Raw genomic sequence first — 20,807 nt, forward strand, 5'->3', positions numbered from 1 at the left:
CTAACAACACGCAACATGACAAGATTCCAGAAACAAGCAATTTGTCTTCCTGCACCAGATGCAACACGACAGAAATAATCAAATAAAACCATCCAAATGAAATGGTATGGTTTATAATTCAATTAATACTCATTAAACCTCTTTAACATTATTAAAATTACATGCCGAGTGACTGATATTGGTTGATTTGCACAGTCAAAGTTCTAATTTAGGTTTGCTAGTTATTTTATTTTCAAGATCTGACATAACTAAATCTAATAGTTTATTAGTAAATTATTAAGGACTTATTAGTTTATTAATAAAATTCAAAGAGTTAAACTCATATCAGTCTGTGTGTAACGAATCTACATAATATATATGTCAAGTGTTTCTTTTAATTTTAACGATTATTGCCTACAGCTAATAATAACCCAAAATTCAGTATCTCAGACAATTAGATAATCACTTAAGACCAACACAGAAATTCTGGACTTCTGAATGTTTGAACATGTACAGCACACAACTTGGCCAAAGCTCTTCTATGTTGTTGGGTCTTGTGTCTCACATCTACCTCTTAACAACACCACATATAATCTCTGAGTTTTAGGCCAGGCCCAAAATAAATACAGGCATATCATGATGCTTAAACCAGGTGTTAGTACTTTTGGCAGTTGATGGCAGGTGCCAAGTTCTGCTGGACAATCAACTCAGCATCTCCATTAAGCTGAATGTGAACTTTTCAAAGAAATTCTAATTTATTGAGATGCACCTGTTAATAGCAATAGATGTCAGTAGTTTCCAGCCATGTTCACAAAGGCCCCTCAACACTGCACATTTTGTATGTGTCCTTAATCATGTTTGTGTTTGTACAGAAGAAAAAACTAATCTGAACTCTGATGTTCATTTTAATATGAGTATTTATGATTTTCAGTCTTTCAGACTGCAGAATCACAGAAGAAGGTTATAAAGCTCTGGCTTCAGCTCTGAGATCAAACCCTTCACACCTGACAGAGCTGGATCTCAGAGGAAATGATCCTGGACAATCAGGAGTGAAGGAGCTTACTGATTTACTGCAGGATCCACACTGTACACTGAAGACACTGAGGTGAGGGACTTGTGTCACTTTAAGTACACTAGTTTTGAAAGATAAATAACAATTAAAAAATGAAAGCTTTTTAAGTTACTAAAATAAATCTTCATATGTCATGTAATGCCAGTGTACTTCTTCTCTTTTTCAGGTGCTTTAGTGCTGCTGCAGAGAAAGTCTGTAAATTTGTAACTGGAATTGTGGGTAAAAACCCGTTACTCCTGAAAGAACTGAATCTGAGTGATCGTAAACTAGGAGTCACACGAGTGAATCAACTCTCTACTCTACTGCAGGATAAACACTGTCAGATCAACACACTCATGTGAGTATTGTTGTTTATTATTTTATTTGTTTGTTGGTTTATTTATTCTGTTGTTGTTTACTTTATTTACATTTAAAGTAAAGCTGCACTAAATACATGAGGTAATATGATTCTCAATGATCGTTTGACAGTTTGGTTTTCTCACTAACATTTAAGACAAATTAAAAATTTTATTTTATCATTTCACAGATAACATTCTGCACATTTGATGACATTTAAATACTTTTTTCAACATTTTAAATCTAATAAATGAAAATTGATAATATTAAAAAACAGTATATTTACAAAGGCTTTACCTGTGTTTTTTTTAAACATATATCAGCATTTTCACATTTTCCAGCAAAAGCTGAGATCTCAGCTAATGCATAAGAGGCTCACATCGCAAATGCACACTTTTAGTTTCTTACAGAAATCAAGATATAAAACCAGTAATATAGAGTAGGTCAATGAATATTTGTATCAAGTAATTGTCCATTTAAATTCTTCCTCTCCTGTTCAATATTTTAGTCTACGTAAATGTGGTCTAATAGAGAAAAGCTGTTCAGCTCTGTCTACAGTCCTGAGATCAGACAGCAGTCTGAAAGAGCTTGACATGAGCAACAATATTCTGCAGGATTCAGGAGTGAAGAAACTCCAGAGCGGATTAGAAAATACAAACTGCACTCTGGAGAAACTCAGGTGAGTGTAGTGAACCACTGTTTGATTTTTTTTTCTTAATTCAAAAATTCTATAAACCACATTTTGTTTATTATTAAAATTTCCCTTTAGTCTTTCAGACTGCAGTATCACTGAAGAAGGTTATAAAGCTCTGGCTTCAGCTCTGAGATCAAACCCTTCACACCTGATAGAGCTGGATCTCAGAGGAAATGATCCTGGACAATCAGGAGTGAAGGAGCTCACTGAGTTACTGAAGAGTAGAAGCTGTAAATTCAGGTAATTTACAAACTTAAAAAAGCACTTGGAACAAAATGTGTTGATGTTCTTCCAAAATGTAACCTCAGTATCAATCAACCTTTACTTTTTCAATTCTCTTTAAATGAAACATAACATGCAATAAGCATGATCAGAATCCAAAGAAATGTGTATTTATATAGAGTACTGTAAGCTAAAAACATTGTATTAACACATTTTCAGATCTGTTTACCATTAACCACACTTGTTATACAGTAATTTAATCCATTAACAATATGTTCCATAAGCTTGTGTGTACAGATCAAAAGTGTGTGTTGTGTGCGTGCGTGCATGCGTGTGTGTGTGTAGTTGTAGATGTAGATGTGTGGAGTTCTAGAAGACATAATCTAACACAGATATTTACTTTTGTGTGTCTGCATTTGTGTTGCACTTGTCTGAATGGTTAAACAATGTCAAGGGTAAATCTTTAAAAGGCTGTTACAAAAACATTCGTCAGCCTTTTAAATTAATAGTTTGAGGTTTTAATGTAAAATCTAAAAAGAATGTTAAAATTGGTTTACTGTGGACAAAGACATGCATCTTACATACCTGTATAACCATAACCAAACATGAATCATACATTGAGAAAATGCTCTGTTTTATTTTTTAGCTTGTCTTTAATGAAGATTAGAGGGTGCAAAAGGCAAATCATTGTAAAATGACCAAATGCAACAATTATCTTCTGCTTCTGGTAGGTTTCTGAAGTGTTCTGCACAGGAAGCGTGTGACTATCTTACTAAAGCTGTGGGTAAAAGTCCATTATTACTGACAGAACTGGATCTGAGTGAAGATAAATTAGGAGATCTGGATGGAGACAAACTCTCTGCTCTTCTGATGGACTCTCATAGCAAAGTGGAGAAAATCAAGTGAGTCAACATAAGTTTATGCATGATAACTTTCCTGATTGTTTATTTTTAAAGACTGTCAGTTACATGTACTCTATAAACATTCATACTGTTGATCTGATGTGTTGAATGCTAAATATTTAATAATGCTGTTCTTGTGTTTAGGCTGAGTAATTGTGAAAAGCTGACAGAGAAAAGCTGTTCAGTTCTAGCTACTGTTCTCTCCTCCAAAACCATCCTGAAAGAGATGAACCTGAACAACAGTCGTCTGTTGGACTCAGGAGTCAGAGAGATCTGTAAAGGATTAGGGAATCGAATGTGTGAGCTGAAGATACTCAAGTCAGTACATTTCAATAGCAGATACACTGATTGCAACAGCAATCACAGGAATACTATTTATTGTATGTGTTCAGCTTTAAAAGAACATTCAGAGAGTGGCTAATTCACCTAATTGGAAATAGCGATAGCTGATATGACAACAGCAATTATTTCATAGCTATCTAAACTAGTTGAAGTTTACATTTAATTATACACAAGCTCTTTTGAATCACATCCGAGTTTTACTGATGTCACAGTTAGGTTAGCAATCAAACTCTGGTTTGCACTAGGCAGTCTAAGTATGAAAATATAACATTAAAGGTGTGGTGGGTACATTTTAATTTACAACAGCTCATTCCACTGCTCACTGATACCTTTTATAGACCACAACAATTTCTTGTGAGACAGTAGAGAGTAGTCACTCGAACAAAGGAAGTTTTCTGACAAATGTAAACTGAGAAATTATATCTGTCATTGTCTAATTTCATCTGCGTGGATCATGTTTAGCTTTTTTGCCACTACATATCAATTAATTCTCTTTAGAGTAATAGTACACTAAAGCAGGCTGTCAGGGTACTGTCGTTGTCATGGTTTAGATTTGTTGATAACATGGTTTCGATTTGTTGGGCTGGCATGCAGTTGCAAAGCTACTTAAAAGTCAGTAAAATGTCATTTTGCAGGGCCAAAGTGTTGGCAAATACTAAGCACATAGTCACTTAGGGTCTATTGTAATGAGAGTTGGTATAGTTGCACACCTAACAACAACGCGACATGACAAGATTCCAGAAACAAGCAATTTGTCTTCCTGCACCAGATGCAACAACGACAGAAATAATCAAATAAAACCATCCAAATGAAATGGTATGGTTTATAATTCAATTAATACTCATTAAACCTCTTTAACATTATTAAAATTACATGCCGAGTGACTGATATTGGTTGATTTGCACAGTCAAAGTTCTAATTTAGGTTTGCTAGTTATTATTATTTTCAAGATCTGACATAAACTAAATCTAATAGTTTATTAGTAAATTATTAAGACTTATTAGTTTATTAATAAAATTCAAAGAGTTAAACTCATATCAGTCTCGTGTGTAACGAATACTACATAATATATATGTCAAGTGTTTCTTTTTAATTTTAACGATTATTGCCTACAGCTAATAAATAACCCAAAATTCAGTATCTCAGACAATAGATAATCACTTAAGACCAACACAGAAATTCTGGACTTCTGAATGTTTGATACATGTACAGCACACAACTTGGCCAAAGCTCTTCTGTGTTGTTGGGTCTGTGTCTCACATCTACCTCTTAACAACACCACATATAATCTCTGAGTTTTAGGCCAGGCCCCAAAATAAATACAGGCATATCATGATGCTTAAACCAGGTGTTAGTACTTTTGGCAGTTGATGGCAGGTGCCAAGTTCTGCTGGACAATCAACGCAGCATCTCCATTAAGCTGAATGTGAACTTTTCAAAGAAATTCTAATTTAGTGAGATGCCACCTGTTAATAGCAATAGATGTCAGTAGTTTCCAGCCATGTTCACAAAGGCCCCTCAACACTGCACAATTTTGTATGTGTCCTTAATCATGTTTGTGTTGTACAGAAGAAAAACTAATCTGAACTCTGATGTTCATTTTAATATGAGTATTTATGATTTTCAGTCTTTCAGACTGCAGAATCACAGAAGAAGGTTATAAAGCTCTGGCTTCAGCTCTGAGATCAAACCCTTCACACCTGACAGAGCTGGATCTTCAGAGGAAATGATCCTGGACAATCAGGAGTGAAGGAGCTTACTGATTTACTGCAGGATCCACACTGTACACTGAAGAAACTGAGGTGAGGGACTTGTGTCACTTTAAGTACACTAGTTTTGAAAGATAAATAACAATTAAAAAATGAAAGCTTTTTAAGTTACTAAAATAAATCTTCATATGTCATGTAATGCCAGTGTACTTCTTCTCTTTTCAGGTGCTTTAGTGCTGCTGCAGAGAAAGTCTGTAAATTTGTAACTGGAATTGTGGGTAAAAACCCGTTACTCCTGAAAGAACTGAATCTGAGTGATCGTAAACTAGGAGTCACACGAGTGAATCAACTCTCTACTCTACTGCAGGATAAACACTGTCAGATCAACACACTCATGTGAGTATTGTTGTTTATTATTTATTTGTTTGTTGGTTTATTATTCTGTTGTTGTTTTATTATTTACATTTAAAGTAAAGCTTCACTAAATACATGAGGTAATATGATTCTCAATGATTCGGTTGACAGTTTGGTTTCTCACTAACATTAAGACAAATTAAAAATTTTATTTTATCATTTCACAGATAACATTCTGCACATTTGATGACATTTAAATACTTTTTTCAACGTTTCAAATCAAATAAATGAAATTGATAATATTAAAAACAGTATATTTACAAAGGCTTTACCTGGGTTTTTTTTAAACATATATCAGCATTTCAACATTTTCCAGCAAAAGCTGAGATCTCAGCTAATGCATAAGAGGCTCACATCGCAAATGCACACTTTAGTTTCTTACAGAAATCAAGATATAAAACCAGTAATATAGAGTAGGGTCAATGAATATTTGTATCAAGTAATTGTCAATTTAAATTCTTCCTCTCCTGTTCAATATTTTAGTCTACGAAATGTGGTCCTAATAGAGAAAAGCTGTTCAGCTCTGTCTACAGTCCTGAGATCAGACAGCAGTCTGAAAGAGCTTGACATGAGCAACAATATTCTGCAGGATTCAGGAGTGAAGAAACTCCCAGAGCGGATTAGAAAATACAAACTGCACTCTGGAGAAACTCAGGTGAGTGTAGTGAACCACTGTTTGATTTTTTTTTCTTAATTCAAAAATTCTATAAACCACATTTTGTTTATTATTAAAATTTCCCTTTAGTCTTTCAGACTGCAGTATCACTGAAGAAGGTTATTAAAGCTCTGGCTTCAGGCTCTGAGATCAAACCCTTCACACCTGATAGAGCTGGATCTCAGAGGAAATGATCCTGGACAATCAGGAGTGAAGGAGCTCACTGAGTTACTGCAGGATCCACACTGTACACTGGAGACACTGAGGTGACGACATGGGAAAATACAAAATGAATGACATGTAGACTATTGTAAATATTCCTAACCTAATATCAATTCAATTATACAATTTTTTTTGCATCTTAGTGTACTGTGGTGTTTGTAACAGAATCATTACAATGAAATAATAAGGTTTTATGTGTATTCTGAGCAGTTTCAAGATGTTAAGCTCTAAAGATTTTGCTACCATATGGACTATATTCAGTCACTTTTTAAAGTAAAATTGTTAACTGTAACTAGGAGCGTGTCTAATCAACTTTTTGAGGCAATGAACAACAAATTCTGAATTATTCTTCAAACTTGCAGGTTTTTGAGTCCTGCTGCAGATGAAGCCTTTCAGTTTGTGACTGGAGTTGTGGGTAAAACACCCGTACTTCCTGAAAGAACTGAATCTGAGTGATCGTGAACTAGGAGACACCACGAGTGAATCAACTCTCTGCTCTACTGCAGAATAAACATTGTAAACTCAACAAACTCATGTGAGTATTGCACAGTTTATCATGAGGGGAGGAACATTGTTTTTTCAAGTGGTCAGTAAATATTTGTGTCCCAAATGAACATGTTAAATTTGCAGGAGTAATTGCAATCTACATGTGCCAACAGATATAGTATAATGTAACATCACTTAAATTTATGTATTTTCATAACCATTTTCAGTGCATGGCAGAATCATGTAATCCTGTTACTGAGTTTTCATTTTTTTTAAGCCCACCAAAAAAGCAAGTGTTCATTTACTCACCCTCAAGCTACCCAAATTGTAGGCGCCTTTGTTCTAGATGGGTTTTTACAGAAACTGTGGTTTTTGGTGATTGTACATCACCAGCTACAATTACTTTAAAGCACCAGAATTTTCCGAAACCTTAGTTGATAATCAGCGATACAGTTTGAGTTATTGTATTTTCTCTTTCTGTCTTCAGTCTGTGTAGATGCAGTATTACAGAGGAACAGTGTGTGATCCTGACTTCAGCTCTGAAATCAAACCCATCACACCTGAGAGAACTGAACCTCAGTGGGAATGAACTAGGAGAATCTGGGTTTCAAAGCCTTTGCTCTCTACTGATGAACCAACAATGCAAGCTGAAGAAACTAATGTTAGTATCATTATACTGTACAGTGGTTACTGTGAGATTGTATTTCCAAGAATTATGTATTCCTTATGTATTCCTTATATATTGTGTCAAATGACCACTAAAAGGCCATCCATCATTTCAATGAGGGTGGTCTTCCTTCACCCCACTGACCTTTTGCTTTTTACTAGTTTGTTAATAATAATTATTAATGTTTAAAATCATTGGACAATGGGTTAAACATTTCTGTACTTGTATAGCTGCACAATACATGTTATCTGGCCACAACACACTGTATGCTCTATTTTCACTTTCAGTTTGGCTGATCACACTCTCATTTACGGTCTGAGAATCTTCTTGCTGTGACAGCCCTACTCTGGCGAAAAATATATTGAAAAAATAGAAAATATAATTACTGTAGCTCTTTAAAAAACTGCTCCAATGGATCTAAACAATTGTCATCACTGTTTGTCTTCAGTCTGTGTGTTTGCAGTATTAAAGAGAAACAGTGTGGCTTCCTGACTTCAGCTCTGAAATCACACACATCACACCTGAAAGTACTGGACCTCAGTGGGAATGAACTCAGGCATGCAAAAGTGAAGCTGTTTTTTACTCTGCTGCAAGATTCACGCTGTAAACTGGAGCGACTGAGGTGAAAAACATTTACAGCTAAGAAAATATTCTCTTGGAAGCAGATGAAACAAAATTAAAATCTTAAATCTCCCAATACAGGTTAAGACACTGTAATATACAACCCAAAGATTGTGCTGAACTGGCTTCAGCTCTGAAATTAAACCCATCACACCTGAGAGAACTGAACCTCAGTGGAACAATCTAGGAGACTCTGGAGTGAAAAACCTCAGAGATTTACTGATGGAGACACAATTCAAGCTGGAGAAACTACAGTTAGTATCATATACTGTACAACAGTAAGATGAAAGCTTATGTTATTAAGTGACTGATGGTTCATACTGTATTATGTCAGTAGAAAACTTAACTACTGAAGCAATTGAAACTTTGTGGTTGTAAATGTGTTTTATATGCTGACGGTTGCCAAATCGCTGCTGAAAAAAGTCAGATTTTAAAGATTAGTTCTTTCAGAATAAAAATGTGCTTATAATTTACCTGCCCTTATAAATTATTATATATTATTGGGTCATACCAAGAGAATGTATTTATCATCAAATAAATAAATACATAAATGTATTGGAAGTTCAAACCACTGAGCACATAGAAGTCCACTATGGAGCACAATCCTACTAGTTTTTCTCAAAAAATGTTAAAAATGTAACAGGTTTAAAGTACTGTAACACATTTGCTGGACTATTATGAGTATATGGTTTAACATGACCATTGATACATTTTAGAAAATTTTACTTTTAAACAAAATTTGTTTTTGTAGTTGTTTTGTTGGCGGTTGGCGGTTCAATCCGCTGTGGCGACCTCTGATATATAAGGAAACTAAGCCAAAGGAAAAATGAATGAATGAAGTATGTTTTTTACAACACAGACAGAATTATGGTTTCTACAACACTGATGGTTGTGAAGACTAAATGGATTTAATAATTCATGTTTTTGGAGATTAGCTTATAAAGTTAGCAACAGAAGATTGCCTCAAATATTTGTTAAATTGATAATTTTTCATATACAGGTTCCAGACTAAAGCAGGTTTTACAGGTATTACCTCTGAAATGCAAGAAAAGGTCCATTGTTCCAAACACACTTACCACTACACAAATATTTCAGTCAGTTGTGTGTTAATGTTCTATTTTTAATATACACTTTTAATTTATAACTATTTATATAGTGTTAATAGTATTCAATCCTAGCTATATGGTTTATAGTTCTGTAATTAAGTTTCCATCTCCTATTTCTAGAACATGTGTATGGCATTCACAAATTACAAATTAATCCATACATGAATTTACCATAAATCTGTTGTCACTGTTTTTCTTTGTTTGTCTTCAGTCTGTGGTGATTGCAGTATTACAGAAAAAACAGTTGAACTTCCTGAGTCACAGGCTATGTGTATGAACCCATCACACCTGAGAGAACTGAACCTCAGTAAGAATCTAATAAAAAACAGAGGAGTGGAACATGCTGTGTGATGTGCTGAACCACCCACCGCTGTAACTCAAGAGGTTAAGGTGAGGAAACACAAGAATGCTTAAAATAATTTCAACTTTGCATTTTAAACTTTAACCTTTACTTACCATCTCACAAAGGACTTTACAATATAGTTGTTGGGAAATAATTCCTGCTAGTGATGGCTTTATTTTATTAAACTCTCACCAGTACTAAACACAGGTCAAATTTGCAGAGTAAATTATGCAGGTTTTATTTTTTATTTAATTTTATTTCAGTGAACAGTAAACCTTCATAACATAAGTATGAGCTTAACAAAAATGGCAGAGACCATAGAGCAAACAAAAGCAGAATACTGCATGACACAATTTTCCAAACTATGCACAAATAGTATATCATTATCTTTTCCACAAACAGAGGAGTGTCTCTCGACATGTTTGTTTAATAATAAGAAGCTGTTTTCTGCATCAGTTAGGGTTAAGTAACTTTTAACCAGCTGAAACATAATCATCCATTGAGTAATTATCCAATGGGAGGCTCTTATCTATATGCTTCTGCTCTTCAATATGACTGACTGATGATGCATTATAAAAACGCCTATTGTGGACTTCTGTGGTGCTTAGGGGTATAAGCTTCCCAACTGCAGCTTCAAAGTGCATTACAGAACTGTCTTACTCTACCCAGCAGGCAAACAACATCATAAGATGTTAATATTCGGTTAGATTTAGGTTGTGATGTCGAGTGACCAAAATTCATTGTAAATTATTTGACGTCCAATAACGATGTCAAATGACATTGATATTTTGGTTGTTTTTAGCTTGCATTGGTCAGACAAGCTCTTGTGGTTAAAAAGTATAAATGTTTTCCTTCTTTATTAATATTTCTTTCTTTATTACTTTATACATTTGACACTTTATACATGTGTCAAAACAGAAAGTAGCACAGTCGTCTTTGTTTAGGGGGTTTCATGAGCTACTGTCAGAGAAATTTCTTTTTCATTCAGGCTGTGTCCTTCATCTGTGGTGTTTGACTATCTGGAGTGACACAGAGCAATGGTCTCTGTTTTATCTACAGCAGGCCATCATAGCTGTTAAAGCTCTAGGATCTCTGCCAACAGAAATATCTATAAGATGAAATACCTCATCACATATGACTATACATTACATTTACAAAGAAAATACAAATTTACCTGCACCCCCAGGGGTCAATATGGATATCTATTTTTCTGTGTCCTGTCTCTTTCTAGACTAAATGACTGTGGCAGTACAGATGTTACGTGTTTAACCCTCAATCTTTGGCCAAGACAAATCATTGAGTTCTTAAAGACTTGAGCTGGAGTAAAGTAAGTAAAAATGGGAGGACTCCAGTAAGCACTCAATGACCTGCTGCGAGACTCAAACTGTAAACTAAGGTGCGTAAAGATCTGTTTCAACATCTATCCTCGTTGAGTAGAACTGAAAGGGGGTCATTACAAGGAACATTAGTTTAAAACAAAACAATTAATTTGGTGACTGTTCATCAAATTAAGACAACAAACGTTTTGTGAATGAAGATTTTATAAATATAGTATGAACAATATTATCTTGGCTTCCGGGTGCTCCGTTTCCCTCCATAAGTCCAAAGACATGCACTATAGGTGAATGGGTAAGCTAAAAATGTCCGTAGTGTATGTGTGTGAATGAAAGCAATGAGAGTGTATGGGTGTTTGCCAGTAATGGGTTGCAGCTGGAAGGGCATCCGCTGTGTAAAACATATTGCTGGATAGTTGTCGGTTCATTCCGCTATGGCGACCCGAGATTAATAAAGGGACTAAACCGAAAAGAAAAATGAATGAATATTTTCTTGTCTTGATATTGTGAGCTCAGTGTTGTGTATCATCACACCCCTGCTTTTTTGCTCATTAAAATAACAGTGATTATTTTCAGCTTGTCCAACTACACACTTGTCTGTTGAATTTTTCATTGCAGGCTTGAGGAGGAAGAAGGTTATGTTAGAGCTGGTGTAAACCGGGTTACTGCATTGGTTGTACACCATGGGCAAAAGCTCAGAAACCTGTGGATTCACAGAAGATGAAAGTTCATCATCAGATGAGGACGCCTCTGAAGGTTCTCAATATAGCATCTGTTGTAAATCTGTGTGTGTGTGTGTGTGCTGTGTGGCTGGTTTAAGTTTATTGTTAAACAGCAAATAATACATACTCAAAATATATTACTATTAGAGATGTCTAATGTATACATATGGAATATGTATTGTATATTGTATATTTATTGTTGGTTTGTATTCATGCAAGGGTATTTTCTTATTTTTTTTACAGGTGAGACTGATGAGCTCTCAAATGAGATGGATTAGCAGGAAGTGCAGTAGAACAACTACTTCATGATGTTGGGAGTCAATTTTAGCTCTTCTGTCAAATGATATAAACAATGTCCAAAGTGAACAATTAATTTGTTGTGGTCAACATGTACACAGGTTCAAATAAGTTCTAGTAATATGCAATGTTTATATTTATTTAGACTGTAGTTACTGTATATATGACATAGGTTTGCATGTATTTTACTTTATTTATTTTTTTTTTTTACATTTATTTGTAACATTTGTCATTAAAATTTGTAGTAAATTTTCTAGCTATAATAAATGATTGAATATCTCTCGACTAAAAAAAGCTTTGGCTGATGGAAGATATGTCTGTTTTCCCACATCAGCCATAAGTAACTTTTTAATACAACCAGCTGACAACAGTTAAGTACCGTCCCATAATCCCCTGCACTCTAAGTTGCTTGTCTGTACAGTGATCAGATAGTCTAAATTATTTTTGTTTAATTGTTTTATTAATAATGTATGCAGTTATTTTGAATGGTAATGATTGGAAATATATAAATAAATGTGATTATGTATTTGCTTGATCTGTTCATTATTCAGTAGCTAATTATAAGTAACCTAGATAGAGCAGTAGATGCAGGATTCTCCTGTTTAACTATACAGTGGAGATCAAAAAAGAAGAACAATGTGCAATCTTCTAAATCTCCTAAATCCTTTCAAGGTCACTGGTTAGTAGGGCTGCACGATACTGGAAAAATCAAAATGTTGCGATATTGTGTTTTTTCTGTGTTGTATATTGCAATATAAATATACAATTTCACCAGATGAATTTAATAACTTGAATTGAATTATATTATATATATATATATATATATATATATATATATATATATATATATATATATATATATATATATATATATATATATATATATAGTTAAATTCAGAATTAGTAGCCCCCTGAATTATTAGCTCCCCTGTTTATTTATTTCCCCCAATTTCTTTAACGGAGAGAAGATTTTCTCAACACATTTCTAAACATAATAGTTTTAAATAACTCATCTCTAATAACTGATTTATTTTATCTTTGCCATGATGACAGTAAATAATATTGACTAGATATTTTTCAAGACACTTCTATACAGCCTAAAGTCACATTTAAAGGCTGAAGTAGGTTAATTACGCAGGATAGGGTAATTAGGCAAGTTATTGTATAACGATGGTTTGTTCTGTAGACTATTTGAAAAAATACAGCTTAAACGGGCTAATAATTTTGACCTTAAATGGTTTTTAAATATTTTAAAACTGCTTTTATTCTAGCCGAAATAAAACAAATAAGACTTTTTCCAGAGGAAAAAATATTATCAGACACACTGAAAATTTCCTTGCTCTGTTAAACATCATTTGGGAAATATTTTAAAAAGGAATTCAAGGGGTGGTGTGTCATGCTTAAAATAAAAAAGTGAACTAGTGCTTTATGATTTTCTGGAAAGTCAACATTCAGGGGCAGAAATTGAATAATTAGCTGTGAAGGAAACTTAATAACATAGGCCTAATCTTTAATATTTAAATATTTTTACTAAATTATACAAAGTTTCAAATGGTCCAATTTCTTACACGTTGCTTTAAACTACTCTTAAAATGCTTACACAGTCACAGGCCTTAAAATCACATGTACATGATATCAGGGGCGTAGCGACATTTCAAAGTGGGGGGACAGTTATGAGATTTTACAATTATATAATTATTAATCATCTGTTTCTAAATGGTCGGTCTAAAGAAGTGAGGGGGACGTATACATTGGTATGAATTTACCAAGAAAAAAAGTTTCACAGTTTTCCACAACAAAAGTTTTTTTTTTTTTGTTGATGTCACTTGGCTCAAACAGTTTTCTATAAGACTGACTTAGCCTTAAATTCCTTCAAATTTTAAATAATGACAAACTATTTGAGCTGTTCTTTTAGTTAGCAGAATTCGGATAATATGAAAAGTGAAAGTTAATGATAATTTATTATGTCTTTCCAGGTTCTGCAGGTTGCAATGTCCCGAGTTTTGGTGGCCAATCTTAAGCCAATTGTAATGAGTGTTTTGGTTCAATTTGGAATTTCCCCAACCTGCGCAGAGCCCGGGGGACCAAAGTGAGTGCTCCGACTTGCTTCCCCCACCCCCAGTTGGTTTACTGTGGACACATGAGAGTACATTCTCCATCCTTAGAAATAATGTCAAAGTACAGTTCCAACACAAAATTGATTTGAGTGACTCAGTGAACCTTCACAATCCTAACACAGGTGCAGACAAGCATAAAAAAGAATATTTAAGATACTTCATTGCTAGATGTGCTTCTCCTTTTTGTGAACCATGAAGTAGAAACATGGGAACCTCAAAAGAACCTCCTAATGACCTGAAACTAGAATAATTAATCAACATGAATTAGGAGAAGGATACAAAAAGCTGTCACAAAGGTTTAAAGTCTCCATCTCTACAGTCAGAAATATAGTAAGGAAATGAAGGCCATGGGAACAGTTCTAGTAAAGAAATATGTGCTAGACCAAGAAAAACTTCTAAAAGGCAAAGGCGAAGAATGGTTAGAATGGTCACAGGACAAACAACAGACCACCTCCAAAGAGCTCCAGGAACATCTTGCTGCTGATAATATCATTGTGCATCGTTCCACAGTCCAGCACATCTTCACAAAGAACAGCTCAATGGAAGGTGATGCAGAAGAAGCCTTTTTTGTGTTCTGTCAACAAAAAGAGTGGTTTGAGGTATGCAAAGGCTCATTTGGACTAGCCTGAATCATTTTGGAAAAATATACTGTTGACAGATGCCACAACCATAGGTGCTTTGCATAGTGGAAAAAGAACACAGCATTTCAGGAGAAGAACCTACTCCCTACTGTAAAATATAGTGGAGGGTCCATCATGCTGTGCAGATGTGTGACAAGCACAGGTACTGGAAACCTTGACAGAGTTAAAGGTCACATGGATTCTACCCAGTGTCAGCAGATTCTGAAGAACAATGTTCAGGAATCAGTCAAGAGGTTGAAGTTATGGCAGGGTTGGATGTTTCGGTAGGACAATGTTCATGCTCGGCACCCATCAATCCTAACGGAACTGAAGAGATTTAAAAAAAAACAAATAAACAAAACAAATTTGGGACTTATCCTTGACTATAAGAAGCGTCTACAGTTTGCAGTTTCAGCAAAAGGTGGCTGTGCAAAAGATTGATGTCATTATTCTGTTGGGGTATCCAAATTTGTGTACCTTTCTGTTTTTGTTATAACTTAAATTGCATTTCATCTGTTGATTTTGAATAAATGTTATGTCAGAACTGAACTGTTTCTTTTCCCCTAGGGTATAAAATATATCCAAATGAATTTGCTGATTTGAAAAGGCCTGCAGCAATGGCTTGCAATTATGAAAATGATCAGGGGTGGTCAAACTTTGCATAAGACTGTAGGATATAATACACACAAACACACGCGCACATCCATACATTACATGCATACAGGGCCGTGCACAGACATTTTGAGGGGCTGTGGCCCAAAGCAAAAAAAGGGGCACTAAGTGGGTGGGTTCTTGCTAATACAAATTTTCCAGTTGTTATAAAAATATAATTAAAGGAGAAGACAGTACACTTTGTAATAATTTCAGAACAATTTACTATTTTACACTTTTATATTTACCTGTACCTTTAACAACAAAACCTTTTTTTGTCCTAAAAGATCTTGATAAGCTCATCTTTTGTGATTCACAATTACACATTGCTGATAATAACAGAAACTATTTACTCTTTTACATTTTGAAATGTGCCTGTTCCTTTTTACAGCAAAAAGCTTTCTATTTGGTACCATGTATCATGATTGAGAATTGCATGGCAGGGTCCTATTGAATTTGTAAATTCAGTAAATGCCACATTGTATGCTATATTGTATTTCTTTACATGGATCAGATGGATTTTGTAACTGAAGCAAAAGCTTAACGTTTTCTGTCTCTTTCTCCCTTGTGTCTTTGGCTGTCTCACTCACCATATCTTTCTGATCTGTCTCTTCCCTTTCTGTCTCATTGTATTGCCTTTCTTTCCCAATCTGAACATTTTCTGTCTCTGGCTCAGTTCGAAGACCATCGCCTTTACTTTGCTGAGTTGACTCTGAGGCAGTTTCATCTTAGAATGAGTAACAAAGCATTTACAATATTAAAATTATTTTATAAAAGTCTATCTATCTTTGTATTACACCCTAGTATATCCCTTCCAGATTAACAGTCTTACCTGTACTTGTCTGATTTAGACATAAGTATTGCACATTTAATATTATACACCATAAATTTATATTAACTTTTAGAATATTAATATAATTTTTTTTTTTTACTATTTATAGGCCTACTATTGACATGGTTTTATTACAATGATGTACCGTAACCTAGATTACAGGCTGAGAGGGGCACAATGAGGGCACATTACAGGCTTAGAGGAGCCAATGAGGGCAGAGGGGCAGTGGCTTTAGCCACCAGGCCACCCCCGTGTACACGGCCCTGCATGCATACATGAGTATAACACACACACACACCCCTTACTGACGTATAACACACACATCAGCGGGTTTAGATCATTTTGCTGTTTGGAGCCCTGATAAAGAAGGGAATAAGCCAAAGAAAAACTGTATAGTGGTTATTCCCTACAATTAAAGCTGACAGATGGTATAGTTTTTTTATCTGATGTTTAACACACAAAAACATGTAAAAATCTCTGAAATTTGAGTTCAGGATTTCATTAGCCTTTAAGTAGCCTACAGTAACACAGTATTTGTATTTCTTTTTTAGTAATGTCACAGAAGTCGATATTAATTATTTATTTGAGTCTTAGCAGATTTACTTTCAGCATCAGAGAGACACAATCAAGAGATTTACAGTTAAACAAGCAATATAATAGCAGACAACTTCAATCAATCTAAAAGTCAATAGTTATTTCAGATATTTTATTCTTATTTTTGAAAACATTAGTGTTAATTTTTCAGACTTTGTAGTTAATGAAATCTGAAAAATCTCTGACAAAAATAAACTGACAGACTTTCATAAGGTTGTATTTATGTTTCATAATAGTAAACCACACACTTCAATGAATTTTCTGTACATAACATTCAAGTACATCATTTAAACCGTTTCACATTTATAATTTTTGCAGAATTTTTCATATTTTTCACAACATTTGTCTTTTCTCTTTCTGTCTTCAGGCTGAATTATTGCAGCATTACAGAGGAACAGTGTGTGACTCTGACTTCAGCTCTGAAATCAAACCCATCACACCTGAGAGAACTGAACCTCAGTGGTAATCAACTAGGAGACTCTGGAGTGAATCTCTTATGTGACATACTAAAGGATTCACACTGTAAACTGGAGACACTGAGGTGAGAAACTTTCACAATACAGGACAAAAGGGTGTTTTTGTATTTGAATGAAACAATAATTTATTTTAATGCATGGTAAGTTCATTTGTCTTATTTCCTTCAATGTAGGTTAAGCAGCTGTTGAATATGTATTTAACCTATTATCAGAAAGGCTATTCGACAGTTTAGGAGTCAGATGTGAAGATGCTCGCCTTCATTTAGTGGACTTTGCAATTCTGGGTATTGGCTGAAACCCTGAGTTTTGAGATCTTAAAGAGAGGCTTTGATTGTAGCAAGATTGAAGACTGATTGGATAAACAGAAGATAAACCATTCAGTGCTTTGCAGGTAATAAACAATTAAACTTAAAAGGCAGCCAGTGTAAAGAAGATAAAACTGCGATGATATGATCATATTTTCTTGAGCTGGTAAGAACTCTGCTTTGCAGAAAATGAAGCTTTTTTTATATATGGAGGATGCAGAACAGCAGTGAGCGGAACATTACAGTAATCCAGTCTAGAGCTCATCAAAACATCAACTAACTCTTCATCTTATAGAGACAGCATGTTTTTTTTAGATGAAAGGAGTTTGTTTTTGTGACATGAGATGATTTTCAAAAGGTAATTTGTCTAATCTAACACCCAGTTATTTGTAGTCAATACACACTAATAACATTTGAGAATTATTTCATCTAATAGATGATGTTGAGTCTGATGTTTCCACACATCTGTGAGAAATATAGTGAAGGCTCCTGAATAAAAGAGCAGAGAAGAATATCTGGACTTTCTGGCTGTCACTGATTTAGCAAGTTGTAATATTGTTTTTAAATCAACTGTTCTTTATACGTGAGCAAACACTGCTTTAACTTTTTGACAGTTCCACACGTTGATTGTTATTTCTGTGCATATATTTGCGGGATTTAGAATGTTTCATGTGTAACCACGAAAACTAAGATGGAATACAGTTTGATGTTTTTATGTCATTTTAAAATCACTCCAAGGAGACAGTTGAGCTATTCTAAACTTACCAGTCAAAAACAAAAATGCTTATTTTACAGAAGACTATAAAGACTTTGTTGTTTTTGTCCAATGAGTGTTACTTTACAGTTTTGAAAAAAAAAAAACTCAAATTTACTTATTTGAAATGATCTGTTTTGTTATAATAATACTAATAATAATTGACTGACTTTTAATGCATGCAGCAAACATTTTCCAAATATAGCTTAAAAAATACTTTAGTTTTATTTTAAAAACATTTGAACAAAGTAACTTGCCTATTAGTGTGTCATGTAGGCTGCGTTTACACTTTACTTTTGCTTCTTTCATGTTGCTTCATGTGTAAAATAATATTTAGCTAAACATATAATAGAAATACAAGCCAATAGAAATAGAGCCAAAAAAAAAAAAATACAATTAAATAAGACTATCTAAGGTATTATCACAGAGAGAAATTCCAAAATAAATATTCAATCTTATGTTTGCATGAGTGACGGTTTATCATACAGGGATTGTCTAAATACTTTTATCCACATTGTGCAATGTCAAAATTAGTCATTAGTTGTAAATAACAGATAAAGTGGTGTTTTGTCTTTTTTAAATCATCAGTTTTGAGTTACATCCTCATTTTTTTTCTGTTAATTAACATTATTATAGTAATTATATTTATTTTAACCTTTAATGTCATATTGTTTGACAAATATATTGTATATAGTGATTGTTTAATATATTCTGTTCTAAATGTCTGTGAAATTTGCAATTTCAAAAAAAAAAAAAAAACTGACTTAATACGCCTTAATATGGAACTGTACAATATCAGATTTACATTTCAGATGTGGGATTTGATTAGTCTGTCGTTATTATTCTAATCTTCTGAAGCTGGAGGTGAATGGAGCAAATTTTATTATAATTTTTTTAGTTTTGTTTGTTTTTGCTTTATTAACAATAACCAGCATGTACAGTTTTATTATACAGCAAAATCACTTCACATTCCTTAACAAGAATGATTAAAGGAGAAAAGAAGGAAACAGAGGAGAGGGTACATATTTATCAAATATAAATATAACACACATATTTTTCCAATTTTTGTTATTAACAAGAGTTATTAAATGCACTTTTACTACAGAAAATGCATGTACAGTATACAAACAATTTAATGCTAAAATGTTCAAGGAGGAGCATGTAATATTTTAACTGCCTTTCTATTTAAAGACTTAGATATCACTTTCATATACATTTTAATCTCTTTTTCTAGCACCATGAAGAGAGGTTTGCTTTTGGCAAACTTGGATTTGTGTATGTGAAATTTACATAAATGGAGCAGATTGTCCACCAGAATCATCAATGTTGGTAGAAGAGAATAGGCAGTAACGGCAGGAGGCGCTAGAGCTCTGGTTTAGTTTGAGAACTGCCGTTAGAAAGGAGAAGGAGATTGAGGTGTTGAGCTTTTTTATGGTTGCAGAGGAATATCTATGATGGTTGTGCTTCACACTGCTGTCCACTGCTTCGGCGAACTTTGTTTTTTCTCCGAGATTAATCAATCTTGATTGATCACAGGTGTGTTTTAACAGCGTCACAAACCGAAATCGCTGCAGAGACTTCTGGAGACTTACTCTGATGTGAAACGTCGTCTTTACTAGTGTAAGTAAATCTGAATACTTGGACTGTTACAGTTATTATTGAGTATTATGAATCATTGTTATATGTGTGAACGGTGTTTTTAATGTTAAATGTAAGTTACGTACTTACAAAAGAAAACAGTAGGGGTTCAATCTTCAACTCGCTGGCTGGAGCTGCCAGTGGCGGATCACGTGATCTGTCACTGGCTGGTGGCAGCCGCCAGTGTCCAACTGTCGGGTAACCTGACCTTCCAGTGGCAGCCGCATCTGACCCGGCATTTGACAACAATCATGTGACCAACCAGTGCCTGGCTGGTGGGTCAGGTGTCCTATCAGTGGCTGCTTGGTGATCATCAACAACTGGCTGGTGGGTCAGGTGTCCTACCAGTGGCGGCTGGCAACTGGCTGGTGGGTCAGGTGTCCTACCAGTGGCTGGTTGGTGGCCATTAACAACTGGCTGGTTGGTCAGGTGTCCTACAAGTGACTGGTTGGTGGCAGCTGCATGGTTCGGGATCTGTAGAGCTGCGCATCGTTGGATTTGCTCTTCAGTGTTTGGACTCTCAGTAGTGATTTTTAAACCACACTCAACTGAGCTAAACTGAACTTAAACTTTGAAAAAACTGAACTACACTGTTCCAATTTACTATGACCTTTTATGTGAAGCTGCTTTGACACAATCTACATTGTAAAAGCGCTATACAATAAAGGGGAATTGAATTTAATTGAATTGGCAGTTA

At 34.5% G+C, this 20,807-nt stretch overlaps 1 pseudogene; it reads left to right on the forward strand.

Annotated features, from left to right (window-relative positions):
- Window positions 1-934: 934 nt before the first annotated feature.
- On the forward strand, window positions 935-20,554 carry LOC130216661 (ribonuclease inhibitor-like; annotated as a pseudogene).
- The last annotated feature ends 253 nt before the right edge of the window (window positions 20,555-20,807 follow it).

Source organism: Danio aesculapii, chromosome 22, assembly GCF_903798145.1.
Source record: "Danio aesculapii chromosome 22, fDanAes4.1, whole genome shotgun sequence".
In the NCBI taxonomy this organism is placed as follows: Eukaryota; Metazoa; Chordata; class Actinopteri; order Cypriniformes; family Danionidae; genus Danio; species Danio aesculapii.